The sequence below is a fragment of the Etheostoma spectabile genome, chromosome 23, assembly GCF_008692095.1.
Source record: "Etheostoma spectabile isolate EspeVRDwgs_2016 chromosome 23, UIUC_Espe_1.0, whole genome shotgun sequence".
Taxonomy (NCBI): Eukaryota; Metazoa; Chordata; class Actinopteri; order Perciformes; family Percidae; genus Etheostoma; species Etheostoma spectabile.
Window position 1 is genome coordinate 9,550,939 of NC_045755.1, and position 7,938 is coordinate 9,558,876.

General features: G+C 39.7%; 1 protein-coding gene and 1 long non-coding RNA gene across 3 annotated transcripts in view; one reads left to right on the forward strand and one right to left on the reverse strand.

Moving 5' to 3' along the window:
- The window catches only part of LOC116673232 (uncharacterized), a 17,876-nt gene extending 10,224 nt beyond the window's left edge, over positions 1-7,652 (reverse strand). The window contains exon 1 of the long non-coding RNA XR_004327790.1: positions 7,640-7,652. This is a non-coding gene — a long non-coding RNA (uncharacterized LOC116673232). The remainder of the gene's footprint in view (positions 1-7,639) is intronic.
- pdzrn4 (PDZ domain containing ring finger 4) overlaps positions 1-7,938 on the forward strand; it is a 37,073-nt gene that overhangs the window by 8,560 nt on the left and 20,575 nt on the right. The gene's annotated exons all lie outside the window — the stretch shown is intronic.

The following is a 7,938-nucleotide window of genomic DNA, read 5'->3' on the forward strand; positions in this document are numbered from 1 at the left end:
CACACACACACACACACACACACACACCACTTTTTTGCTCAGTGTATGTGTTTGTGTGGGGGTGGGTGGAGATTCACAAAGTCAGGGGAAGACAGGTCTGGCGTGTATGGGGGGACAGCAACACTCGGCGTTTCGCTCCACCAGCCAACAATCTCCCCCTGCGTTGGCTCTGATAAGCCCAGGATGAAAGCCCTTTCTGTGGGCAGAGCGACACTCCTCACCCCCCGTCTCCCCTCCACACAAGGCACACATGAATCATGTACACACAACTACACAGCATTGTTAAGAGGTATGCCTATTTACACATACTGTGTACATTCATGTACCACACAGAGGGAAAATCAAACAGGGTCCATCAATTCATCAGCTTTATGGCGTGTTTTCCCTTTTTGACGACTGTAAAAATGTCATTCAAGCTCTCAGTGCCTGACAAGGAGACTTATCAGTTGTTATCAGCCTCTGGCTGATTACCATACTCACTGATCGGCCAAGTAGCCTGGCCAAGATGATAGGAGGAAGGGTGAAAGAGAAGGGTGAGGGTGAAGGAAAAATGGAAAGGTAGAGGGGGGGAAAAGGTGTGAGAAAGAAAATAAAGGGAAGCACGAGGGGAGAGAACCAGAGCGAGAAAAGACGAGCCATCAATAAGTCCTTTAAATCCCCCCATTCTCCTCATCATAAGTCTTGCCCTTTCCTCCTCCTTCTCCCATCACTTATCAGTCGCAAAACACAGTTTTAAGTCGGTTCCATTCCACTGCCACTGTCTGTCTTCCTGCCTGTTTGTCACTGTCTGTCTATCCGACTCAATAATACACTTTGGCGTGACCCCGCCCTCTGAGGTGCCACAAATTTTCCCTGCATTTTGGAAAAACCCTGCAAAAAAAAATCTAAGAGGCTGTCTGTCAGTCATGTGTGGGAGGGAGACAGACTCTTTTTGTCTAGTCTCAGTGCGTGTGTTGTCAGCCGGTGATTGTTATATGTTTTGAAGCCAACCTTGTGCCAGAATAACCCAATAATTGACCTTATGGCCACACTCTGCAGGCTATGTTTTGTCAGGTTACACAGATGTTACGATGAACCATCTGGAGCTGTTATTGATATGTTAAAGGATATTTGCTACTACAAGACGCCACGAAAAATGCACATATACCATACACACAACACATGCACAAAATATTTCCCCAGATATTTAACTGTTTCAGGGAAAAAAAATGCTAAAACACAACTTCTGAGACATAAAAACCTCTAACATCCTCCATATTAGCATAACATTTTTCTCTTTTTTGGCAGCGAATGTGCAATTCTCATCTGAGACCAAACGTCAGTTAAACTATAAAAAAGAAAACCTCCACTTTTTTCCTAGCTACTTTTTCTCTATGCCAAGAATTTCTCCATCATGCATAATCATTTGGGGAAGACAGGAGTATTTCTTACAGCTTTTTTTTTTAAAGAACAGTGGCTCTGAGTTGGGAACAATTACAGCTTGTAATGTTGGTGGTTATGTTTTTTTTCTGACAGCCACCATGACACCTGCTCTATGGCATGTTGTCAAAGCGAAATAATTCTGCATATGTTATGTGTCTTGACAAGGCTGTTAGCTAAAAGCTTAACAATGCAAATTCATTGTTGCACTGCCACTGCCAAGTGTGTTGTGAACCCACAGGGTGGATCATGGGTCCAGGTGGTCTAAAGGGAGATTAGGTTACAGCAGGGTGCCGGTGTTGAATTCCCACTTAACCAACTTGGGTTTAGGAGTCATTAGGCCCATTCAGAGCCTGGCAACGAGTCCAGTTACAGATAGAATAACACTAAACCATCTGCATAGTAGGGGGGGATGATTACATTTAGCACAGGGGTGTAACCATAAGCCTTGTGTTGATATGGGAAATGCCCTCAGGATGGAAAGTGGCTGAAATATATATTATAAATACAGTTTGGGGAAATGTATTTTTCATTTTTTCAGTTTCATTTAGTCTTGTTAGGTATAAATTATGGCTGTAAATATGGATGTTACAGCAGGTGCAGGCAGTACACACCGTCACACAGTCTTGTTTAAAACAATAAGCGAAAATTATTGTCTGCAGAAGATTGTTGTGACAATTAAAGAATGATATGCTTTTCTGTCGAACATTCACAACAATCACACATTCACAAACATTCAAGGCATATCTTCTGCTCATCCTTTTGTTTTCCAACACCAGTCTTGGTGTGGGTTGAGTGTTTTCCCTACAGTGTCGTGTCAGAAAATTTCACTTATGTCTGGAATTGTTCAAGCAGAAATCCTCCAGAGATGTGTATTTTGGTTTAAATGAAATCTTAAAGAACTGTGCGTATTCTTTTTTGCCCTGCTGATAGAAATGAGAGAGGAAGAATGGAACTTAACACCATGACTTAAGGCTTCCAAACCAAAACTGTGAAAAAACACATTATTTGGCATTCTCTTCCAAAATGATCCATATGTGCACTTCCTGATCTGCCCTTTGGGATTTACATTGCTTGTCTGTCTGTTGCAAAAAAAGACTCGTTGGGTTTGGTTTAGACACAAAAACTAATTGGTTTAGTTTAGGGAGAGATTGTGGTTTGTCCCACTCATAGTTCTTTTCTGGAGCTTTTACCCATCAGTCAATAACATTTTCTCATTTCGATGGAACTGCAGACGTTCAAACTTTCCTTCATGCTAAACTATTTTACAATTTCTCGTCCACGTTGGCTCAAAGTCACACACTTTACTGACCATTCAACTTGATTTCGCTGCTAAAAGTTTTTTCTGTACTAAAACTGTCTACTACTTACGCCTTCTGATATTCCAAGCCCAGTACTCTTAGGAGCTAAATCCTCATGTTGCTATCTGTTTTTTTCAGGAAGGAAAGTAAGTGTATGGAAGTCAGGGTGATGGATGGGTGTGTAGCATGTGTGACTTTTATGCATGACTGGAGTTTGCATACTGTCACAAAACAATCTCCACTTGTTTATTAATCATAATGGTAACCCAAACTGTAACCCTTTCTTACATTTTTAAAGGAGGAATTTAAAGAATGTTGGCATTGGACATAAATAAAAACTAATGCAATCCAGAATTTTACAGAAAAGTCCAATATCAACACTCTTGTCTAATTGTATGGTTGAATATTTCCCTTCAAAAATATCAGATGTGAGACATACAAAGTAAAAAGTCCCTAACATCTTCCTGAATCCAATTGTTCTTAGTCAGCCATCATCATTTCAACATGCTTCATGACCTTGTTACATGCAGACTCTCATAAATGAGGCCTGTGACCCATTTTGAGAAACCCATTTTGGGGTTTGATTCAGAGTCAATCTGTAATACAGTCTGAAATTTACCCAAACACAGTCACTAATGATCTGATTGATAATATGTTGGTGGCGGATGTCATTAGTCGTTGACTCAGTCATGTTAAAGACTTACGTTCAGCTACCTGAAACGGTCAATACAGTCTTGATTAAGGCGGGTCAAATAAGGGGTAAATTGCACCACAGTGTGTTTCTCACTTAACTAACCAACCATGCATTTGGATGAAGGTATTTTTCATTGCATTTTCTTTCCTGCTCACAGTTAGTGGAGTATGAGGTCGTTTTTCTTTTCCACCAAAGGGGCGGACTGGGGAAGCTTCATGTTATGAATAATGCTAATGCATTAGGTGCTTCCAGAGAGCATAAACATGCATCACTTAAAATGAAAAAGCCAAAGGTTTTGTGGGAGGATGGAAAAAAAAAGGAAAGTTCGCACTCCAGGCTTCCTAAAAAATATTTAATTTGATGCAAAAAGCAGCACGTAAATCTTTTTTTTTTTTTTGCTCCCCATTAAAATGTTTTCACTTTCCAAGCTTTAGCATGTTTTGCTAATTATGCCCCTGCATCCGGAGCTGGCTCTTTTAGCCTTGAACCAATCTGTGCTCATGTGAATAACAAGATTTATGGGAAGACTTAATAAGAATGCTCCCCTTTCTGAAAACAGTTTTAAATTTAAGATTAGCATTATCCCACTGATTAATGATGTAGACTACTAAAGGATTTTGAGGATCTGGATTGCTGTCTTAATTCAAAGATTAGGAATTTGGGAATATTTTTCTGTTACATAGTTATGAGTCTACAAAATGCTTTAAGCGATGAGAGGCTATGCTAATTTCTGATTTATTCAGTCAGTATTCATTTAGTCTCAGTTCTATCTCTGTCTGTCTCTTCACTGGTGTTTGCGTGTGGTGTCAGTTTCATGACACCATTAAACCCCTGCTAGTGTGTCTGTACAGTTTACTGCCGTTCCTTAGATCCAGAACCATGAAAACAAGGGCAGCAGAAACTGAGTGGGATTTTTTTAAGAGCCTATGTAAAATCTAAAAGTTAGCATTTACTGCTGTCCCCATTAAAACTTTAACGAACACACAACTCAAATGTTTTTCATTACAAAACATTTGAGTTAATTTGGGAAAACTAACTAAATTTAAATTGTATTATCATTACTGCCAGATCAACCTCTGAAGATAATAATCATACAACAAACAGTAGATTATTCAATTCTTACTATTAAACGGTGTATCTTTCATTCATCCAGTCCATCTCCCAGTATTTACTCTACCCTGTCTGGCACAAAAAATTGGGTCACTAAATATTTTACAAATACAAAAGTTTTTGTAAAAGACCTAACAATTGCCTAATATAGCTGGGCACTGCATGTTTTAGCAAAATTACTCCAACAGGAAAAAGTAGTACAATTGTTGAGGACTATTTTCAGCAGCGGATAAATTCAAATTCGGTGCATTGGCGGGTTCTGTGACAGCATAATGGTGTCGGTGTGATTGAGTAAAAAAACTGCAGTGCCCAGGTTCTTGGTAGTAAAAGAATGTGTCACCTAGTGGCTCATGGATATGTTTTTAATACTCTATGGCACAGAAAATTAAACTATGAGGCCTAATACACTTGTTGGTTGGATCAATTCATTGTTGTATTTGTTGACAACAACAATATGACCAGTCTTGCTTTTTAAGCTAAATACAGTACAAGAATAAATGACATTCTTGGATGAGAATGTGTGTTCAGCTTTCCCATATAGAAAACATAAACTCTTTGCGAACTCAGCCATCTGGATGAATTATGTGGGTCTGATCAGTGACCCCCGTGAGCCTAATTCAAACTCATCGCTAGTATGTGTTGAGGTGTTGGAGGAAGGGCTAATGTATTGTTCAGCCCAGCTCACTGGCTGTTGTTTTAATGGCAGATGAGAGATTAATGACGATCTAATGACTGTGGGGAGGACACAGCACAACAATAGAGTCCTGGCACAGCGCATGCCAAGTACATTAGTCAGTCTGGACAAATATCTACATGAATGCACATACACACACATATAAAAGCATACATGTGTGAAATGTACAAACAAATAACATCCCAAGACACAAACACATATGTACAGAGGCACGCAGAGTAAAAATGTCTATTGATTTGTCTGTAAAGAAGTTTTGAAGTCATCTGCCATCAGTGCACCCTGTCTCATCAAAAGCAAAACAAACTGAGCTAATTCTCAAACCCGCCAACCCCCCAATGTGACAAAAGAAGGCTAATTTATGCATTGCCGACATGGTGTGCAAGGAATAAGAGTGTGTCAGCGGGGCTGGATGCTCACTCTTGGATAGGGGTAATTGTGATTTGGTTGCTAGGATGTTGAGGGTAATGAATGTCTTGTTGATGCAGTTTGTCATAACCCGTGACATCCCTGGCTGCTTGAGGACAGAGATCCTATTAGTTAAACACAGACACATTGTCCCCACCATGATGTATGAGCACACCAAGCATAAGGCATTTGTCATTTTCTTCATTTGAGAAAATGAAGAAAACTGCAAGGCTACAGTAGATGTTGAATAAGATTGTAGATTAAACTAGGCAATGTGAAGCAAACCTCTTAACTTTTGCTATTGGGTTTTTAGTTGCAAGACAGTTTTTTTAATTGGATGATGAATCAGTAGGAGATTGTTTTTTTCTCTTGAAAGTATCACTAGCACATATGCTGCTGTGGGTGTCTTATGAATAAAAGAAAATGCTCATATTGTAAATCCAAAAAACAGAATACAAGACAAATCATATTTCGTTCCAAGGTTTTACCAGTGAAAAGCATCTGCATTCGTGAAGCCTAATTGAAAGGAAGCCTGCCTAGCATGTGGAAGTGGTACAAAGAGCAGGAAATGAGATGGTTCTTAATGCGTTCACTGACAGATGATAACCTTTGATTTCCCACCACTTACATCAGAAATGGCTGTCACAAGTCAACAGTCTCTGATGCCTGCTTGCATGTTTCTAATGCTAGTGTTGTCATGCTGGGCTGAGGAAAGATAGACGTGAAGCACTGGAGAGGAGAAATCCCTTGAGACACACAAAAACACATAGGCACTGTAGAAACAGAGACTGATGTCTGTTTTTAGAGTGCTTTGGCATATGCAGTGTTTTTACCCACTGGATCTAAATTAAATGGGCTAACTTACAGTGACAATGCCAGACAAAAGGGGAAATAAACCATTGACAGCCAGACAAAGAAAACACTCCACATACAGGAGAATGAGAGAAATAAAATTAAATCAAAAATCCATTCCAGTCATTTTAAAGACGAGAGATACATGTTGCCATAAAATATTATTGTAATTTTTTTGTAGCATATTTTAAGCAACGGCCCCATCTTAATTCACCTTGTTGTGCCAACATTCAAGTGCAGGGTACACAACAGTAGTGGTATAGTCAGGTATTGACTGCTCTGAGGACCCATGGACCCATTAGTATTCCATCTAAGGGCGATGTTTCAGCAGAAGCCAAGGTATGGCAATGTGACATGGTGTCAAGGACCTACTGTGCTATTGAAAACTGTGCTTTAAACAGACATGTAGCTCGCTCTCTCACACACATTCACAGTGCCTTATGTTTACATGTAATGCACAACATAGAGAGAGGAGTGCTTTCATTGTATCTATTTTAGAGCATATTTCAGCACCATGGACAGTGATCAAATTATATTAAGTGATGGATATGTAGTTTTCCCACATATCCAATATATATTGCTGTTGTTGACATCTCTGTCTCCACTTTAGCTGAGCTAACATTAGTGAATGTTATAGTTTTACGGAGTGACAAAACAAGCTGCTGCTCAGCTCTAAATGACTGGAGATCCTAATTAAGGTGATTTAAATATAAATTAATAACTATTTTTTATTGTCTAACAGCATCAGCTGTTGGACAGTGCTTGACTGTTACCTAGCTAACGGGACAATGAAAATGGAGATGGTTTATTGACATACTAATAGTTTGTCTTTGTATAATTTTGCTAACTCAGAAAATACATGTTGACACAGCTTATTAAATGTAAAACATGAGAAGCACTGATGTCCCAACCATGATTTTATGGGTGACAGTTGGGCGTGGGGGACAGTGGGGGAAAAATTGAGTTCTGGCTTTCATGAAGTTTGTCCGAAAATTCTGGGAAATGTTGGAAATAATCTTTTGTTACAGCCCTCCATTGGAAGGTAGCAGCGTTTGATCAGCTGCAGAGCAGCAAAGTCAATCTTGTTGAAGGACACTTCAGCAGTGCCAATGCTTCATGATGGGGGGCTTGAATGCAGGATAACCAGTTGAAGGACGGAAAGACCAGCCTGTTACTTGTATCAGAAATTAATGAACAGGGACATGTGAGACGCACTGATTTCTGTTGTTGCTGTGAGCCTGTGAAAAGCCATTTTAAGCACACCACTCTTTTGCTAAAAGTTCATACATTTTAAGCTTTTAATGCTCCCTCTGAGACTAAGATCTAAAAGCTAAAACCAGCCAGAACTGTGAAGAGCGATTCCAAGAGAAAACACAGTGTAGTCTACAACACACATACTGTCTGATGTAGAAGGGATTGACCTGAGCGGGCTACTTAACATCCGTCCCGACAGCCGCTATTTA